This window comes from Physella acuta, unplaced genomic scaffold, assembly GCF_028476545.2.
Source record: "Physella acuta isolate Inbredline_101_S28 unplaced genomic scaffold, ASM2847654v3 ptg001463l, whole genome shotgun sequence".
In the NCBI taxonomy this organism is placed as follows: Eukaryota; Metazoa; Mollusca; class Gastropoda; family Physidae; genus Physella; species Physella acuta.
Genome location: NW_026732978.1, coordinates 149,732 through 171,353, shown reverse-complemented (window position 1 = coordinate 171,353; position 21,622 = coordinate 149,732). Strand labels below are relative to the sequence as shown.

Genomic DNA, 21,622 nt, shown 5'->3' with positions numbered 1-21,622 from the left:
CTAAATCATATGATCTTATAAAGAAAAAAAAAGACGAAAAAAAAAGTCACCGCTGAAGGATGCCGGCCATATTGAACTTGTCCCGCGATTTGGTTTCCGGGCAAAGGGACAGTGGACGAACTACGTCATTAAGGGGCAGGGAATTACGGATGAAAAATGAATCGGCAGACATGTATAGGAATCCGAAGCTATGTCACCGCCATGCTGGTTTTCTGAGATCGATAATTTGCTATCGATCTTCCAGTGTGGCAAGTCGAGTGGGTAGGTCTGCCTTCGCTGCATGGCCAGACAGGGGAACAGTGAACGGGCTCATAACTAGTACAGGAAACCGGCTTGATTTATTTTCCTTCGAAGACGTCTCTCCATCGGAACTCAATGGAGAAGCGGGGTCCGACAGATGATTTATTAGGTTTCGTTTTCGAATTTGTTTTTAAATATTTGAAGATCTTTTCTTTTATTGTTTTAATCCTGATTTCTCGAACAATTTTTTTTTGTGGGGGGAGGGGGGAGTAAAATTAAGTCTACTGGCGATAGTGGCCAAGAAAAATAACTTTAAAGAAACCTACAATCAGAATGTGAGAAATTTGTTTTATTCGATAATTATAACAGGATAATTACTTCGGTTTATATGTATATGTATGTCAACTAGAAAACGATTTTTTTTCTCTTATATATGAACCGGATTCGAACCACCTAGACGGAGGCTCAAGAGCCTCCCCCCAATCCCCAGACAAAAAGTCTGAAAGAAACACTTGATACAACTAGTATAATGTGACAACTAGGATAGTATGACAACTAGGATAGTGACAACTGTGATAGTGACAACTAGGAAAATTTGACGATAAGGATAGTGTGAACACACGGATGTGGTAACTAGTATAGTATGACAACTAGGATAATGTGACAACTAGTATAATTTGACAATAAGGATAGTGTGACAACTACGATGAGGTAACTAGGATAGTATGACAACTAGGATAATGTGACAACTATGACAGTGTGCCAACTAAGTGTAGGAATCTAACGTTATCATCTCAGACTATTTTTAAAAAGGAAGTCTGGATAGATCAAGTTATTTGTTACCTAAAGCCTTACACTGATTGTTTACATTGATTGTTTACAATTGAATACAATAGGCCATTGGCCCACCGACCAGACAACTGCAGTTCTACCCCACACCGTGTACACACCCCACTCACACACCCCACTCACACACCCTACTCACACACCCTACTCACACACCCCACTCACACGCACACTCTCACACACAGCCACCACGCACCATTAATTCTTCTCGTGCCACAAGGTAGTCCTTAATTGCAGCAATTAATTATTTAAAACACTCAAGAAGATTTTCCCAACCACTATGTACATTACGCTTAGGTTTTTTTTTAATTAGTTTCGAAATAGATTTACCATGTGGCGTCACAAGGTCGGGTGTCACCCGGAGAGATGACTGAGGGTGTCACCCCACCTCTCCAATTATTTTGCTTTTTTTCGGTTAGGTGTCACCCCTAATATTTTAATAATTTAGAGAGAAAAAAACATTTTGAGTGCAATTTTTACTCTATTTAGTTGTTCCCCCCTCCCCCACACACACATCACATACTCGTTTTTCATGCTTCTAGATCTACTATCGAGAGTAAACGGGAAAAAAAAACAAAGGAAGTTGAAAACGAAGTTTTATTTTGCAGAATAAAGATTTTCTTTTTAAGTTTATCGAGGGAAAATAATTTTAAATAATTTGGGTCTTGGAGTGTGATTGTGTAAGACAGATTAATGGAATTATTTTTGTTTCCTTGAAATTTGATTAATGACTTGAAATGTTGTTTTGATAAAATTAAAATGATTAAAAGGTTGGAAATTTTTTTTTTTTTTCAAACGCGATGTCCCCTCATAACTTCTCGGACCGGCTCGTCCAGCGGATGTAGGTCAGCGCGCGGGGCCATCCGGCGGGAAGGGCGGGGAGGATCCGCGGCGAGACACGAGCCGCGCGCGGTAAGTGCGGGCCAGACGTGTCAACACGCCCAAAAACCAAACGGGGAGACCGGGTGGGGCGGGCCGGCTGACATCACAGTGATAACACCGCGGCCGTGGAAATCGTAACTTGTCGTGAGGGGGAGAAGAAAACGTGTTCGATTTATTTTTAGACTCACCAGCTAGTTCCAGTTCGATAGGAAAGAGGGGAGAGAAAAAAAAATTCTTTAAAATCCATCTCGGGGATGTAGTCATTCAAGCAATGCGACAAACCCGACACTGGATTGTCAAAGGCGGCCATAGGACTCCTAGAATCTCGAGGAATGTTGTCAGAAAATTTCAAAGGAGAGCGAGAGTAATATTCTTTCTTTAGCCTCCTCAGCTGTTTATTGTAAGGGGACGTCACTCCCGTTTCTTTTTTTTTTCTTCGCTAGATATGTGAGTACACGGCCCCCTCCGATTGCACAACTGACTCACAGCGTCAATCCGGTCATAACGCACCCGGAGACACGGATTCGCTGTGGTGGTGTTTTCATCAAATGTAAACAATCGTCGTCGGCGCATTCTCGACTCGCTTACCTCCAGCCATCGGCATCCGTCTCGTGAACTGATTCACAACACGAGTCATCTCTGTGTTGACGCGCTTGTGTTTATGAACCCAGTGTCATAAACAACACAGGGACTGTATTCAAGGACTAGCAGTCTCGTGATCCATTCGCAGACGACATTGGAAGGCGGGTGGGGACACTTGTGATTTCGGGAAACGGAAGTGATTTTCACGGGAAACAAACAAGTAGGTCAATAAGATTATTTACTAGACTAGATCTATGTCATGTCTGAAAAAAAACAATACAACGAATCTCGGCGTTTTACGATCACACGTTTAAACATAACTCGTGGTGTCTAACCACCTGTTGGTATCACCACATGTTGGTATCACCACATGTTCACATCCGTGATTTATTTGCAGTGACCACCGAGTACGATTCAGTTTGATGGTTTAAATTAAAAAATATTGATTCCCTTCTCCCTATAACAACAGCTCACGTGTACCGATAGCGGCATTTGTACTACTCACAGCAATCTACATCTTCTACCGTTAACCATACATGTACCACGCTGCAATATGTTACACCGTTAACCCTATAAATACGTCATACAGCAATGTTATTTCTTCTACTGTTAACCCTGTATGTACTATAGAGCAATCTTAAATCTACTATTAACCCTATATATACAATATAGCAGTGCCTTATCCTCTATTGTTAACCCTATATGTACCTCAGACAGCAATGTTACATGATCTACCGCCCTATATGTACCATAGAGCAGTGTTATATTCTACCGTTAACCCTATATGTCCCACACACAGCCATGTTATATCTTTAAACATCAACAACATAAATTATACACGAAAAGCATGAATTTATTTTTAACAATATGAGATAAACATATACATTTTCTTATATCTAAAACACCTGCGCCAATACACACACACACATATATATATATATATATATATATATATATATATATATATATATATATATATATATATATATATATATATATATACATACACACATATTATGCATCTTGAACCAAACCCCCATATTTTTTTTAAAGTGAGTTTTAATAATAAAATACGAACCCAATGTGAACATCTTAAAAACTTTAAAACCATTAAAATGAATAAAAGCATTGTAAAACAGAATGTGCCACTTCATATGTGTTCATTCACTCCATTTTTATCAAATACAAACATGTTTAGAACTTTAAAACATTAACCCTACATATTTACACTCTATGAACCTTAACTCTTTGTGTACTGCATCAAATTTTATATCCGACTGCCGATAAACATTTCCGAGTTTAATCAACAAATACATAATTACAAAATTACATTTTAAAAACACACGCCTTTATCTCAATGAGACGTGAGACTCGAGAATACTACACGATTATACAACATAAATCGTTAACTCTTTGTGTACCAAGCCAATGTTTACACAAACCATCAAATAATATTTAAACGATTAACCCCATGTTTGCCACATTAATATTACAATAGCCATAAACTACCCACACTATTAACCCTATATTTACCACCAAGAACTACCCATGTGTGATAACCTATGTGCACCACAAAGCATTAACCCTATACGCACCAACGTCCCGGTGCTCACTAAACATTTCAACTCCGCTCACCATTAACCCTATATTTACCACAAAGCATTAACCCTACATGCACCACGTGAATGTTTACGTAAACACTCACTCCATCGCGGTAACTCACCAAACATTTAAAATGACATTAACCGTTCGCGCGCAGACTGTAATCCATTTGTTTATTGATAAAAATCAATATTTCCTCTGCAAAACTCCTCAATTTTTTTTCCACGCACGTGCAAGAAATCGTAAACAAAACGCTAAACGTTGAGAGTGAGTAGAATTTTTTTTTAACAACGTGAGTTGTGTGTTTTGCTCAGTGACTAAGGGGAAAAAATAATCGAAAGGCAAAGGCAAGCTAAAACGGCGTGTGACGTGTTCGATCTACAGTAATCAAAGATCTGACACATTCCAAGTTTGCATTACAGCACATAGCGGGTTCCTTTCTTAGCCAACCAGAGACAGGAAAGTTTATACACAACTTCATACTGCTTGGACAGTCGACAATGGTACCCATCCTTGAAAACTTTGATTTCTAAGTTGTGTGTTATAATCATCTCAAATTCAGCCCCAATATCCTAAATCGAATCAATACATTATCAAAGGCAAAAAAACGAAAATTTCATATATATATATATATATATATATATATATATATATATATATATATATATATATATATATATATATATATATATAGTGGTGTACGTGTAATAAAGTTTATGTAGAGGACGCTAACTCTCCAGAACCTGGGGTTTCATAGTGTTTTTTTTTTTTTTTGGAGTTATGCTAAACGTAGGCTTTTTAAATACCACCGCAATCATGTGCCAATTAGTAGTAATGGTCGGCATTTATCGATACCTCACTTCCTCGATCATGCGGCAAATATCGATACTACTGTCTTAATCACTCGGCAAATACCGATACCGTACTGTCTTAATGACTCTGCCAATATCGATACCGCTCTTCTTCAATCATTCGATATATTTATACACCGTACTAAAACTGTACCCATACATACAAACTCATCCAGACAAACATTACATTGTTTACCATTGTTTACCACATACTCGATACACTATATATTCGGACAAAATATTATCAATATTTATTGATTCCCACGTGAAGATTTATTGATTATTGATTATTACGTGAACCAAATCTTTTCAAATTGAATCTAAAACTTTTGTTTTAATCTAATACAACCAAACCATTACATAATATCGTTGCAGTTGCTGTTCAATGCGGACAATCACCAAAAAAAAAACAATGGTCTATGTTCCGCTTCCCCCCCCCCTCCACCCACTCCTCCATCGATTGAAACGAATTTATCTTTTCTTGATAATCATCTCCCCATGCTTCTTTCTTCTCCCCCCCCCCCCCCACCCTTTGTATCGGTGACGAGAATTGAACGTGATTTCTGTTTACCAACTTACCGCCGGCGGATATGACGTCACAATATCAGCCGCTAACGTTGGGACATTAATATCTCGCCTGTTGCCCTAGCAGCGAGTTTGTAGTTGTTTATGAAGCCATTTTATGGTTAATCTAATCTCTGGTTAAATTTAATTAATGAGCTGAAATGAGAAATAGATTTAAGTCCTATTAATTCATACCAACTACTTTTGTTTTACTTTTTTCGCCCTTAATAAGCAGCTCTTAAGCTTACAGAAACTAAGCTGTATATAAAATCTTAAAGAACCGCAAGTGGCCCTCGTGCTCATCTGTCCTTCCCAATTTAGTTAACACACCAATATGACATGGTCCTAGCTTATATAATTTTAAATTACATTTCCATAAAAGTAAAAAAAAAGTAAAGAATCCGCTTTATACTTAGCAAATCATTGGGCAGATGAACTATAGTTTATATTTCTTGACCTCGGCATATGAAGAAAAAAAAATTCATAAAAAACGTTTTAATAACAAGCTTTTATATAATAATGCACTAAAAAGTAGAAAATAAATTATAGACTACTATTTAAATAACTATAAAGAAAAGCGTGGGTCACTTTAGTATCTATTGGATACCTTTACTAATGTTAAGGAAGACACCCACGCTTTTCTTTATAGTTATTTAAATAGTAGTCTATAATTTATTTTCTACTTTTTAGTGTATTATTACATAAAAGCTTGTTATTAAAACGTTTTTTATGAATTTTTTTTTCAGTACTTTACATGTTTTATTTAAAATAGAGTTACATGACTAAAAACCATTGCGCGCCTACTGAACGTGACGGCGCAGCTATTGAACGTACCTGTGTGGCGAAGCTATTGAACGTGATGACGCGTGTGGTGTGGTAGGCTAGACATGTCTACTAATTCGGTCCAAATTTTAATTAATTCATAAAAAATTAATTAGGCATCCTATTAAGTCAAATTTAGTTTCAGATTGCATTGTCTTCATGTCTTGACCCACGTGTCAAATGTGAATCGTATCGGTCAAGCAGAAGCGTCCGAATTTTCACTCCTGCGTTTCGATCTAGACTGACGACAGACTGTCGACAGAGGAAGTGAGTTAAATAAAAGCTTGTATAAAAAAATTCATAAAAAACGTTTTAATAACAAGCTTTTATGTAATGATGCACTAAAAAGTAGAAAATAAATTATAGACTACTATTTAAATAACTATAAAGAAAAGCGTGGGTCACTTTAGTATCTATTGGATACCTTTACTAATGTTAAGGAAGACACCCACGCTTTTCTTTATAGTTATTTAAATAGTAGTCTATAATTTATTTTCTACTTTTTAGTGCATCATTACATAAAAGCTTGTTATTAAAACGTTTTTTATGAATTTTTTTTTCAGTACTTTACATGTTTTATTTACAATAGAGTTACATGACTAAAAACCATTGCGCGCCTACTGAACATCACGTTCAGTAGGCGCGCAATGGTTTTTGAACGCAGCCATTACGTGATGGCGCAGCTATTGAAGGTGATGATGCGTGTGGTGTGGTTGGCTAGACATGCCTACTAATTCGGTCCAAATTTTAATTAATTCATAAAAAATTAATTAGGCATCCAATTAAGTCAAATTTAGTTTCAGATTGCATTGTCTTCATGTCTTGACCCACGTGCCAACTGTGAATCGTATCGGTCAAGTAGAACTGTCCGAATTTTCACTCCTGCGTTTCCGTCTAGACTGACGACAGAGGAAGTGAGTTAAATAAAAGCTTGTAAAAATGGGATCCGCACTATGCCCAGCTACCATTACTTTCCCTGACATGAGTTAGGTACCCACCAGCGGCCAATGTGAAAAAAGGCCTTTGTGCCTACAATTGTAACCGTTGTTTGAATAAATTTGAATAAATTTGAATTTGAAATTTGAGTGGACTCAAGGACGTTATAATGACTTGGATTCGGATTCGAACTCGAGACTTTCGGGTTCGAGTTGAGTTCTACCGCTTAGACAGCGCGCTCATAACATTTCCACACCAGTTGTGTGCTGTATGTGTACTCGGAGGGGGGAGGGGGCTAGGCAGGTCCCTTAAGATACTCCAGCAATACAAAATACAAAATTTCGACACAGTTGTATGTAACGTCAACTGCGGGTTCTGAACCCATGTCGTCATTGAAAAATGTCTTTTCAAATTTATATTAGAGCTCCCCCAGACCTCTAGCTGACCCCCGGGAGTAGGGAAATGGTGTAATTCTCCTGTCTCCTGTATTTTATGACATTCCTGGATGTTCCTTATCCAATAAAACAATACAACGCATCCATCTTCTTGTCGCGTAACGAATATGATAGACTCAATTATTTTTAATTTCTGATTAACATGGCTGATCCGCATAACAGCAACTGTATATTTCATGGTTATATTTGAGGTTATGGTTAATTGCAGTGTGGTGGTGGGTTAAGATTAGGGCTAGGGTATAGAGATTATGGTTAATGCTGATTTAATTTAGTGTTTAGAGATTATTGTTAATACTGAATTAATCTATTAAATAGAGATTTATAGTAAATGCTAAAATAATTAGTATTTAGAGATTATAGTTAATGCTAAATTAATTTAGTATCTAGAGATTATGGTTAACGAGCCGACCCGCGGCGTATCAAACGCCGCTATTTAGTTGTTTTATTTTCTACTTTTCAGTAATTCATAATTTGTGAATTCGACAGTACCAATGCTGCCACTGAAAATATTTGCTTTAAAACACTATCAATAAGTCGTTAAGGAAGATAACACCCCCCTCCCTCCTTTCCCCAACCCCTACCCCCCCCCCCCCCCCCCCCCCGTGAAAGCAACCTCCTTTTGGTTACCTACCCTAAGTTTAAAATCGTTTGAAACTAAATTATCTGCCCCTAATAGCCGTCACTAAACCCGGCTCTACGATTGTAAACATTTAGCGTGAACCACAGCTCACCAGACCATGTAGGGGTGGGGGCGGAAGGGAGCTCGCTTACAGCTTGTTTTCTAGGGTCTCCAAGAAGAGAATTATATATATAGAAGATAGATGCTGATTTTATTTAGTGTTTAGAGATTATGATGGGGCGGCGTGGCCTAGCTGTGGAGCGCTAGACTGCTAGCCCGATAGTTTCGAGTTTGAATCCGGTTCAAGTTAGTGGAACGTCCCTTAGCCCACCCAACTCTGATGGGTACCTAACTCAAGTTGGGAAAGTAAAGGCGGCTGAGCATAGTGCTGACCACATTATCCCTTTATATGCCGAGGTCAAGAAATATATGAACTCCACTTCATCTGCCCAATGGATCGTTAGGTCTAAAGAGGAATCTTCACTTTTATAGAGATTATAATTAATGCTGAATTAATCTAGTGAATAGAGAATATGATTAATGCTGAGTTAATTTAGGGTATAGATATTTGGGTTAATGCTAAATTAATCTACTTTACTGACGCTAGTTGTGCATTAAGGTTCGGTCTAATGTAGTAAAATCGTAATGTAATCAAAGCCGCAAAAACTAATGAACGCCTACTAACAAAAGCCAAAACCACACGGACAGCTAATGGAAATTTTTACCTCATTCTTCGATTGACATTCTAAACGCGTTGGTTAGTGTCTAGATGATTTCAGGGGTAACTAATGACAGATGATTAGGCTAAGTATAATTATGTGTCAATCTATTCATTAGTTATCTTTTTAAAAATATAACTAAGGTTGCCATGATTACTGGTCATTAAAAATATATCACGGATTGTGATTTTTTTTTCAATTCTAGTTTTTCAAAAAAAATAAATTCGATTGCTGAAGTTGAATTGTCTGTAAAAAGCCGAGGATCTGTCAGTCATTCATTTTTTTCTTTAGTCTGACAAATATTTTTTACTGGGGTGAATAGAATGCATTTCTGTTTGTTTGTTATGGCGGTTTATAAGGTTATCTAATCAGATTGAATAGCCCAGGAAAGAGAACTCTGGAGAGCTGTAGTTGGTGAGATATACTCCATAGATGTTACGGGAGCAGAGGCGTAGCGACCCCTCCCGGCACCCGGGGACAAACTTTTTAATTAGGCGCCCCCTCCACATAAATTTTTTATATTTATAATTCAAAATATCAGATAAAATGAGCTCATTTTAGGGTCGGCGCCCGGGGACATATGTACCCCCCCCCACCCCCGTCGTTTCGCCTCTGTACGGGAGATAATGATGATGATGACGACAGTGATAATGAATAGGATATTTAAAAATGTTGAATTTAACGCTTTCTAGTTTAGCTTTAAGTGGTTATTTTCTATATTTTCTGCTGAGTTTTGTGTGTTAAACCCAACATAAAAAATATTGAACTCACAGCGTTGTCTAGCGGCTGAACACTATGAGACACACATTGTTTAAACGTCATGTTTTTACATCAACATTTTACTGCAGATTCTGGCAAGTATGTCGTTAAGAATCCCCCCCCCCCTCCCATTCAACATTTTTTATTGTGGATGCAAACATTACTCACTTAAAGATTTTTTTTAAAAATATTCTTTATCTAACAAATGGCGAAATCAGTTTGAACGTTTCTTACTATGTAGTAGTCAATACCAAAGATATCAGTTTGTTAATGGTTTCTGTTTTTGGAATGCTGTACAGCTAAATTATATTTAAACCGTATTTTTTTTTTAATTCTTAAAATTACATTTTTTAATAGTTCGCGAGGCGTATATTTCTTCTGTAAGCTGGGACTGTTTAAGATAAGGACATCCCCCCCCCCACCCCGCCTTTTCCATCCCACTCAGTCTGATATCCTGAACTTTACCCTCATCCTAAACCTTACGTAACTCTATCTCTGACCCTCATGGTTTCTGACCATAACGGTAATGCCGATGACAGAAAAAAAATAATAATTCGAAACTGATGCTGCAGGAATATGGTCTTTGCATGTGTGCATTTCAGCGTGTATGGGACAATGAAGTAGCTGTTGTGAATGGACTTTGTTGTATTGAATGGGTTTGAGAGTATGTGTGTAGTGGAATGTTTTTAATAAAAGATGTTGAGGGTTTGAGAGTATGTGTGTAGTTGTCACAGGGTTTTTGTGTGACTGGGTTCACGCTATAAATTTGCCAGAGGCCTTTCTCCTACCTTTTATCTATCACATACGAAATCACAAGACAAGCCTTCTTTTACAAACTTTCATATTTATTTTTGTCTTCACATAGACAGCGTGTTCAGCCAAGCTACGCCATATTCTTGCCTTCCTCCTCTCCTCCTCTTCTCGCGCATGCGCACAACCACTCTCTTTCTGATGCAATCTCGCACACCCCACTCCCAAGATACGATCCAACAATGTTTCACTGTTATACGCCCTTTCTCCCGTTAAAAAAATTAATTTATTAATTTTTTTTTTGTTATATAGATCACATGATAACATAACAGTGAAAAGAAAATCATGTTGAAAAAGAAACTTGTTAATGAACATCCTAAATTATTTTATATGTACACTTTTTAAAAATTAAAACAATGATATTCATAAAATACATGGCAGAGTGTAAAGCTTCACTTATCTTTTAAGTATCACCATTAAGATCCAAACGTGTCATGTTTTTGGAACAAGTACTTGATGCACCCTTAGCAGTGCAAGGTGTTTACGGCTGAAGCAACCACTAAGTTCCCCGCGTAGTATGCATGCAAGATCATTAAAGACCTCCAGCTGCTGTTTCAGTAGCGGTTTTCTGACTTGGGTTCAAAGTAACAAGAAGTGAGACTGTTCCAAAACCCATTTGAATCAAATGTGGCCAGTTGCAAAGATGAACTGCAGCTTGAGGTCATTAGAGACACGTTCAAAGAAGGGCGGTGTGTTGTTATACGTTTTTACACAAGGAAGACTTTCCTAATTTTAAAACTTTTGCATCAAAGTACCTTTCAAATTGTGGGACTACATAACTGTGTGAACAAACGTTTTCAAGAATGAAATACGTGATGAACAATATGAAAGCAAACTTGGACCTCGAGTGTGTTTCGGCCCCCGACAGTGTTTCTTTCAGACTTTTTTCTCTTGGGGGGGCACTTAAAATGTGTTTATATTTCTATATAAATTATATTTTGTTGGGGGGAAAGACGGAGGACGTGCTTCGGGGGGGGGGGGGGGGGGGGGCTCCTTAACACCGAAGACATGCCTTGAAGAAACTCTGGCCCCCGAACTGATATTTGATAGTCAATGCGGCCCTCGGTATGAAAAGTTTGGAGACCCCTGATCTAGTATATGTAAATAAAGATGAAAAATGAAGAAAGCCGTCCTGTTTGATTTGTAATTGTATTGGATCGTCGTGCGTTGTTCGTCAAATTACAGCAGCAATCCTGTCCGAGTACCTCACATCACAACAGTAGCGTTAACCTGTTTCATTGACTACAGCAGGGGTCTCCAAACTACGGCCCGCGGGCCGGATGCGGCCCGCGAGGTCATCTCATCCGGCCCTCGGAGATCTTTTAGTCCACGGAAAAAAATGTTTGTTTTATGTGGCTGAGGAAAAATGCCACCCCAATGAGATGCCTGGAAGAAACTCTGGCCCCCGAACTTATATATGATAGTTAATGCGGCCCTCGGGCTGAAAAGTTTGGAGACCCCTGGACTACAGCATACAAAAGGATCATGTGATCAGTTCTATGCCCAGCCGCCGTCTCTAACCTGAGTCGTGTACAGACCAGAATGTGGTGTATTCAATAACGTTTAGCGGACAAAGTCCCCAATTCGATGTCGAGAGTTTTAGATAATTAGTCGTGCGCCGCCGATACGGTTGTGTTTGTTTTATTTTTTTCTACTTGAGGTTTATCTTTTTTATCAGCCGGGTTACCAGTCCTCAAGCACCGGAAGTTGACGTCACGTGGTAATTGTTACGGTTCATATCGATTAGCCGTACCCTCATATTCGGATAGTGGCAATCGAAAACCATGCATTACCCTTACAGTGGGATTAGATATCACCAGATGGTGTTTTATCGAAAACTATACATTACCCTTAGGTATAGAAACTGTGTGGTATGGCGTGGCATAGAGGTAGAGCGCTGGACTGCTAACCAATCATATGAAGGGATAATATTGTGGTCAGTACTATGCCCAGCCGCTTTTACTTTTTCTAACGAGAGTAATATAAAAATCAGCGCTAGGTGGACGTTTGGACGTTTTTAGTTAGCCTGAACCCGGATTCGAACACTAGACTTTCGGGTTAGTTATCTAGCGTTGTCCTAAATACGTGTATAATAATTGTAAAGGGGGAGTTATGTTTTTGAGTTAGGACTGTATCTTTGAAGGTTTTAGACATAATACTCGTGTCAGTATTAAGGCTCCCGAGTTGGATCTACTTCCGTTTGAGTAAAACCCTTTGACCAATCGGCTTGAAGCACGTGTTGACGACCTGTCCCAGAGAACCAGCAATTAACCCACGGGCCCAACACCGAAAAAACACCACACGCATCACACGCCAGCTAGTCGAGTTTCTAATCAATGCATGTATCAACGTCCAACCGGCATTTTTATGGAGCCGGCATTTTTACGGCCGCAGGTCACGTGCCCTGAACCACGTGACGACACAGCGCAATCAGCATAGAGGTGGGGGGCGCTGGGCGTGCGCGCCAAAATGCTATGACAGATAGAGTTTCTTCGAATAAAAATAGCACCGGTTGTGCGCATGCGCAGATGATAGTCTTGTTAACGAAGACGGGGTAAAAATGTGTAACAATATAAAAAAAATCAAGTTGTAAAAATTTGAGGTGTCTTGTTGCTGTGAAACATCAAATTGTCGCCTCGATGCCATATCATTATTACAGCATCAAAGTTGACATTATTGCTCGCTCAGACGAAAGAAAGTTGATCGAAACTCCATTTTGTGTGTGTGTGTTGAAGTCATGTCTTAAAATACATCCCCATACATGAATCTTTCTTCTCTGTAATTTGACTGTCAATACCACACGTGTATAAAACATAACATGTAATCATAGCGTCATGGACACTTCACATTTTTTGCGCACCATTGGCAGCTCTAAAATTTAATAAACTAATGCGCACGAGCTAGAGGTATTTCAAGCTTCGATATTCATTTGCGCAAAATCTTGAGGTATCCCCAATATTTATATTGAACAATTAGGACTCAATCCATGTTTAATACTGCAATGCAGTCCTCGAATATTTCCTTTTTTTAAGCAAAAAAAAAATGTAAACATACATTTTCGTTTTTAACTATTGCAAAATAGACCTTTACAACGTGTAGATATACATGTTTGTTAACTTATTTTAACAAAACCAAAGTTTTCCTTAAAAAAGGCATAATTTCAAGTGTCCGTTTAAAAGCAAGTTTGAAAAGCCTAATTAAATCACATGCCACTGTGACGAACTTAAATACCATCAGCAGCTTAAATACCATCTCGTCATGCGTACCATGGGTACCCCTGTCACTAGCCATTTCAAGTTGTCATTAAATAAATAAAGCGTTACGGTAATTGATTTTTAATTTTAATTGGTATGTCATTATATACTTCAATACCGGGTTTAGCTTTAGGCGATACAGCCTATATCTTGAAGCAGAATTTCTTTTGAAATGGCCGAGTTTTAAAATAAAAGGATATTAGCTATTAAAACATCGGTTCTCTCATTTTATAAAATATTTAGAGACTTCGTTTTGTTTACATGTATCCTGAGAGATTATAGAAATACATTAACCATCCGACTCACATTAACCATCCGGCTCAATCTTGTATCATTTGAAGTTATGTTTGGAAATGATTTTTTTACAAGGTTTTGTTTAGCTTGCTTCCCCCGTTTATATTCTTCCATCTTGGGTCGAAACTGGCGCTCGAAATTTTGACCACTTCTACCAGACCTATTTGTTTTTAATTTTGCATGGGGACCAAGCCCCGATGACAATACATTGTGATATAAAATTTGACTTAATTGGATGTTTAATTGATTTTTTTTATTTAATTAAAGTTTCCCTTAAATATTACGAATTTTCCGCGCTATTATACGCATATTGTTTGTGTTTATTTGGTATGCAATTGTTTTTAGTCATGTAATTCTATTTTATTATTTTTTTTTTTAGAATTGAAACAAACTAATAAAACAATTCATATAAAACGTTTTAATAACAAACTTGTATGTCATAGTGCACTAAGAAGTAGAAAATAAATGATTTTCTTTAATTATATTGTAATACACTACTTTTTAAATAACTATAAAGAAAAGCGTGTATCACTGTATTATCTATCGGTTACCCTTACATTATTTAGGGGTAGATCCACGCTTTTCTTTATAGTTATTTAAATAGTTATTTAAACGCTCGAGCGTTTCGATCTATGACGACAGATAGACAGACTATCGAAAGACTGATGACAGAGAAAGAAAGTTAACTAAAAACTTGTAAAAAGTTTTCAATAACAAGCTTTTACATAGATTTTATTTTGCAATAAAAAGTAAAAAATAAATGTCTGTTTAAATATTTTAAAATGCATTACTGTTTATCTAATTAACATTATTATACTTTTTTTTTAAATATTTATTTTCCACTTTTTATTGCATGATTATTTTTTAAACTTTCACGTGAACATTTTGTACAATAACCATTTTATGCTGAGGATATTTTGTACTTTCGCATAGTAAAGCCTTTTTTGTACTTGTGCTGTTTTCTGTGGTAAGACTATATGATAGTGGAATGTTAACCTGTTTTTGACAACTATTCATATGAAATCTGAAAGTTTGTATTTTTAATATCTCGGTAGAAACACACCGACACGATGTTGATACAATGTAGTCTCCGAAAATCTAAGGACGTTAAACGATCTTGCAAGGTTTCCAGAAGTTATGCATTGGGCGAAAATTGGCGCGCTTTAAACGTTTTTTATCAGCGTTCTCGCGAAGCCGCAGTGGGGAGACCACTTGTACAGCCTCGTGACCGGAAGTGATGACTCTCAGTTCTGGAGTTGAGTTTAAAACACGGACAAAAAAACTGTCCTCGTGATCTGGTGACGTTAGGATCCCTGGAAGCCATTTGCATTGGCAGCACATCTTTGTTTTGGGTACGGTGTAGAGTTTTAGGCTAACTTTGGTATCGACTTGAAAGTTGACCTCAAAGTTGGTTTAAGTGTTGGCTTTAGAAATGACTCCAAAGCTGACTTCAGGGGTAACTTTAGTGTTGGCATCACAGTTGACTTTAAAGTTGACTTTAGAGTTGACCTTAGTGTTGGCATCACAGTTGACTTCAAATCTGACTTCAGATTTAACTTGTGTGTTAACATCGCTTTAGCCCTATGCTGATATTTTTTTTAAAGAAAAGAAAATATACTTAAAAGTAACACGCGCAAAAATCCCAATGATAATTGTCGTTGGGCCTTAAACTTGAGAAGGTGAATCAAAAAGAGTAAGATAAAGCGAATGATTTGTAAACTACTCGACAAAGTCACATGAACTCAACTTCTACGGATATATTAGTTCTCAAAAGATGCCTTTCTTTGTATCTTACATAAGTAATAATAAAAAAAATTACTCCAATTTTAACAGGTATCGAGTTTCCTTCGTGTCAAAAATGCGGTGCTCCCGTTTCATCAAATTTCGCTAATAATTATTTTTAACCCTTTAAAAACTGAGCAGCGAGTATCCGGATCATGTTGATATTTTTAGACCAAGCGACAGATGAATGTAGCAGCACGCGCTAGCTGGCTACTCAACAGGTTGTGAGTAACAAATACAGCCCCCCCCCCCCACACACACACACAGACGCACACACACACACAGACGCACACACGAGCCAGCTGTGTCACAATGCTCTGTTGATTCCCCCCCCCCCCCGGGCTTGATTAGGTCAATGGAAGATTTGTAATAACTTTCATCAGATTTCGCGTCTACACAAAAGTAAATGGGAGTTGGGATATAGATCTGTTGTTTAGGCCGAAACATTTAAAAATGCAATATTTATCATTGGTTTTGATTGTTAATAAAAAGTTCCGATTATGGTAGAATTGCTAATTCAAGTAGAAAATATGAAATTGTATATGGAATAAAAACGTTACGTAATGGGCAGGTTAGAGGACTCAGCTGGTTTCAAAGGTAACTGGTTCGCGTTGAGTTTTTGTTAGGCTTGGTGTCCTCATTGGCGTTCTTTATGTAGGCGGGTAGACCTACAGTGCTGACTCATTGGCGCTCTATATGTATCAGTTAGAGGTAGACCTTCAGTTCTGAGCACTAGCCAATTTTTCGTCCACGCAAAAACATTTACTCAAGTATGGCCTTGAAATTTCTCTTCAAGTCCATATTTAGGTTAGGTTAGGTTTGCCCCTTCTGTGACAAGAGCTTTCCAGACGTCTCTGTCCTGGGCTAGTCTCTCCAACTGTCCCCAGATGTCCTGGGCTAGTCTCTCCAACTGTCCCCAGGTGTCCTGGGCTAGTCTCTCCAACTGTCCCCAGATGTCCTGGGCTAGTCTCTCCAACTGTCCCCAGGTGTCCTGGGCTAGTCTCTCCAACTGTCCCCAGGTGTCCTGGGCTAGTCTCTCCAACTGTCCCCAGGTGTATCCCGGCTAGTCTCTCCAACTGTCCCCATGGGTTCTGGGCTAGTCTCTCCAACTGTCCCCAGGTGTATCCAGACTAGTCTCTCCAACTGTCCCCAGGTGTATCCTGTCCTGGGCTAGTCTCTCCAACTGTCCCCAGGTGTATCCTGTCCTGGGCTAGTCTCTCCAACTGTCCCCAGGTGTATCCTGTCCTGGGCTAGTCTCTCCAACTGTCCCCAGATGTATCCAGTCTACGGTGTCTTCTTCAAAGTCACTTTCTACAACTTTTCCTATAGCATTACATTAAAACCTACATTGTTTCGTTAAAGCCAACAGCTATTTAAAGAGCCCTTTTAAGGGCCATTTTAATGTTACCAAAACCCATATCATTCCATCAAAACCTTCATTATTTCGCTATAAAGCCCATCATAATTTTTAAGAGTCGATTTAGTGTCGTCTGATCTTATAGCATTCTATTGAAACCCACCTTTTGCCTTTCAAGCCCATACTATTTCACAACAGCCCAAATCATTCCACCAAAGCCCAATTCATTCCACCAAAGCCCAATTCATTCCACCAAAGCCCAATTCATTCCACCAAAGCCCAATTCATTCCACCAAAGCCCAATTCATTCCACCAAAGCCCAATTCATTCCACCAAAGCCCAATTCATTCCACCAAAGCCCAATTCATTCCACCAAAGCCCAATTCATTCCACCAAAGCTTATATAATTTCATCAAATTTAATTTAATGGTGACTAAAAATGATAAATTCAGTTGAAGAAGAGTAACAGAACGCATGAACAGTCAGGGGTGGGAACATAATCTCGAACATTCTGGCAGGGGCGTAGCGAGGGGGGGGGGGGGGCGGGGGGTGCGGACCGCACCGGGTGACACCATTTAGGGGGGTGACACCAAGGCAAAAAATAGCAAAATATATAGAGAAAAACTTGAGGGGGGGGTGCAAATCGAAAGTTTGAGGGGGGGTGCAAATCGAAAACTTGATTGGGGGGTGCAAATCGAAAGTTTGAGGGGGGGGGGGGGTGCAAATCGAAAACTTGAAAGTTTGTCCCCGGGAAGGGTCGCAACGCCTCTGGGGGGGGGGGGGGGGGGGTGACACCATTAAGTGCCGCACCGGGTGACACCCGACCTCGCTACGCCACTGCATTCTGGTAACTTTCATGACTGGATAGAGAAACCAATCTTTTGTATTCGTTAAATTGATCGCTCTAGTCCACTGACGAACTATAAAAAAAAAACTTTTTACAATGCAAAAGTAATACGGATTCAAACACCCGACAAACAGAACCGTGTAAGCAGATCAGACTGACCTGACCATGCTGTTCCTACACAAAAGAAAAAAAAATTATATTTCAATAACGGTCATTCCCAATCAGCATCTTCCCTGATGAAAAAAAATCGTCTTTTATGGAGAAAAAAAAAACTTCCGATCCCAAAAAAAAATCGCGAAGCCTCTCTCTCTCTCACTCACCGCCCAGCACCATGATTTCTATAATTACGCGAAAAATGTTTCCCCGGTGATGTAAGGATAGGGTAGCTCGCCTCATTTTTACCCCATGAAAAATCTCGCATTAAAGGAAAGACAACTTCCGGGGGGAAATGCCACATTTTGTTAAGTTCTCTCCCTTATATAAAATTTACGACTCCGTCCTGTTAGCTTGCGAAAATCAAGCAGAGGCTAATGGGGGTTACGTGAAATAGGAAATATGAAGAAAAAAAATAAATACTTCCACAATTATAATTTTTTTTCTCCTCAATAACGACAGAAGACGCGCTGTGGAAGTGTATTAATCTTTAAAGCCCTGCTCGTCAGACTCAAGTGAGGTGATTTCATTTACCGTTTTCAAATGGAGAAATCAGAGTTACGTGCCCTTAGCAAAAAAAAATTCCGCAATCAATATTTCAGGGGATAGATCTATCAATGTGGGGGAAAAATGTTTTTTAAAAAACACGATCAGAATTTTATTTATTTTGATGAAAAATTAGCATCTATGAAACCATGTTGATGTTACATGGGAAGGGGGAGATTATGTTTTAAAAATACTTAGAAAAGATTTATTTTGACGTAATATAGGCGAACTATTCTTCAGACTTGTAGACCGTATATTCACTTGGTTGTCACACAGTTTTGAAGGCATCCGTTTTGAACGGTAGTTTACGTGACATGTAGAGGGGTGGGGGGGGGGGGCGTGATTGATGACGATCTTGACCTCAACTACCGATAACAGACGGGGGGGGGTCAAGTGACAAAAACGAGGTGACCACTGTGATTAAAAAATTACAAGTTCACGTCTTAAAGTTTGCCTCGGACCACGCCCCAACGCACACTGAAGCTTGTTTGTTTTTGTTTTGTTTTGGGGGCGGGGTTCGTTTTAAAAATATTCTCAACTTTCATACCTTCTTAATATAATTTAAAGGTAATTTTACAATAATACAAACATTAATACAAACACTTACACATTTGGTCCGCCAACAATTACACGAAAGTGTAAACACATCTTTAATGGTCGGATGGTAGAGCGAACGGCAGCTAACCTGAAAGACTCGAGTTCGGATCCCGGGTTCGAGTCTGTCGGAGGGGTATCTGACTCAGGGAAAACCAAGGCGGCTGGGTATTGTGCTGACCACATTATTCCCCTGTATGTCGAGATCTTTGAAACAGACGAACCCTACTCCATCTGCCCAGATTGTCTTGTGCAGAAAAGGGAAAATATAATGAATATAAAGATTAACATGCTTAATATCGAACTGTAAAATTACCCAAAATCTAACCTTCCAATATAACTTTAAATCTAACCATAATCTATTCCTAATTTTAGCATAAATGTAACCCTTACTTCAACTTTACATCTAATGCATACACGATACAACAAGAGACCCGTGGTGTTTGTTTTAGAGAAAGATTAAATCCTAAGCCTAAATCCACTGAGTTTTCCCCAAACACTTAAAGTGTGTCGGCACGCCCCTGTTGACAACACAGTGTTTCGGACACGTCCCTGTCTGGAACACAATGCGTGGACACGCCCCTGTGTCCAATGACATACAACATGCGATATTTTCTTCTGTGGGTGTTAGGCAGGTTTGTGTACGTTTACCTCCCCCCCCCCCCCTCAACTCCCCCTCCCCCACCTAACACACACACCCCATCGGCTGCCACCTGGTCTAAATTATCGAACAGAAACCAGGCGGATCTCAGGGCGTTCCGTTCGCCAATTAAAAAAACCTGCTCGCCCCAGATTATTCCAGAATAGCCACACTTACGTAAGCGTTGTCAACAGTAGGACTCCCTACAAAGGGCCACCACTTCGTTCTAACGTGTATACGATTTATAAAGGGGAGATAATGAATCCTAACTCGAGGGAGGTTATCAAGGAAAGCTAAAACGAGTTGCCGTTTCTGAGTGTAAGTAAACAGATCCAAATGAAAAACGTGAAAAACGTTATTTGACGAACCGTGGTAAACTGCAATTTTATAATTACACATTAGCTAAGTTTTCCGTATTTCATGTTGAAGCTGAACTTAATGGCGTTAAAGTTACCATACCGAATACTTGAAATTACTTTCATTTAGACAACATAAGGATGTTTAACCGGTTTCAATAATATTTAAAGTTATACTTTATACTTTATTCCTGGTGTTTTCTCCAATAAAAAGTTCAACTCTATACAACTTCAATTGGTGAATAATAGTAAAAACATTGACTTTGGAATAATTATTATAATTGTCTCCCTTTACTAATATTTCTCTCCCTTGAAATTAAATGACACCATCCCATAAAACGACACTTTATTAAATTAGTTGTAGTAATTTAGTAATAAAGAATTTTAAAGAACACCAGACATAAAACATCAGCCGTGATCACGGCTACAGCTGGGCGCAGCTTTAAGTAAACACCAGCTGCACCGGCTGCATGTTTACACCCAACTGACCACTCAGCCCTCGACCTCCCAGCTTCCGGCTCTCATTAAATCCTCGGCAATCGATGCCGGCCCCGCGGTCCTCCACAGCCGATCTGTTGGTTCCCTGCGTGGGTCATCATACTTGACCACGTACATCCCCAGCGCTTCTCATATTCCGACCCCCCCCCCCCCCCACCCTATTATTGCCCGCCCCCGGGCTCGTCTTTTATTTCTACCGTGTGGAGAGATGCTTCACCTAAACCGGTCTCACGGAGCCGCTAATTCTAGATTATCTCCTGGTTCTGTTGGCTACCCATCTTCATAGCAGGCCATCTTCATATTTAGTCGGAGATTAATAGGCCATCTTCATATTTAGTCGGAGATTAATAGGCCATCTTCATACTTAGTAGGCCATCTTCATATTTAGTCGGAGATTAATAGGCCATCTTCATAATGAGTCGGAAATTAATAGGCCATCTTTATAATTAGTTGAATACTAGTAGGCCATCTTCATATATACTCTGAGATTAATAGTCTCATTTTATATCTAGTTGAAAATTAATGGGCCATCTTCATACTTATTATGACATCTTCATATTATTTGAAGATAAGTAGGCCATCTTCATATTTAGTCAAAGTATGACAAGCCATCT

General features: G+C 38.8%; 1 protein-coding gene across 1 annotated transcript in view; it reads left to right on the top strand.

Moving 5' to 3' along the window:
- Positions 1–2,367: 2,367 nt before the first annotated feature.
- LOC131928096 (uncharacterized) overlaps positions 2,368–21,622 on the top strand; it is a 59,116-nt gene continuing 39,861 nt past the window's right edge. The window contains exon 1 of the mRNA XM_059284013.1: positions 2,368–2,770. The gene's annotated coding sequence lies outside the window, so the exon portion shown is untranslated. The remainder of the gene's footprint in view (positions 2,771–21,622) is intronic.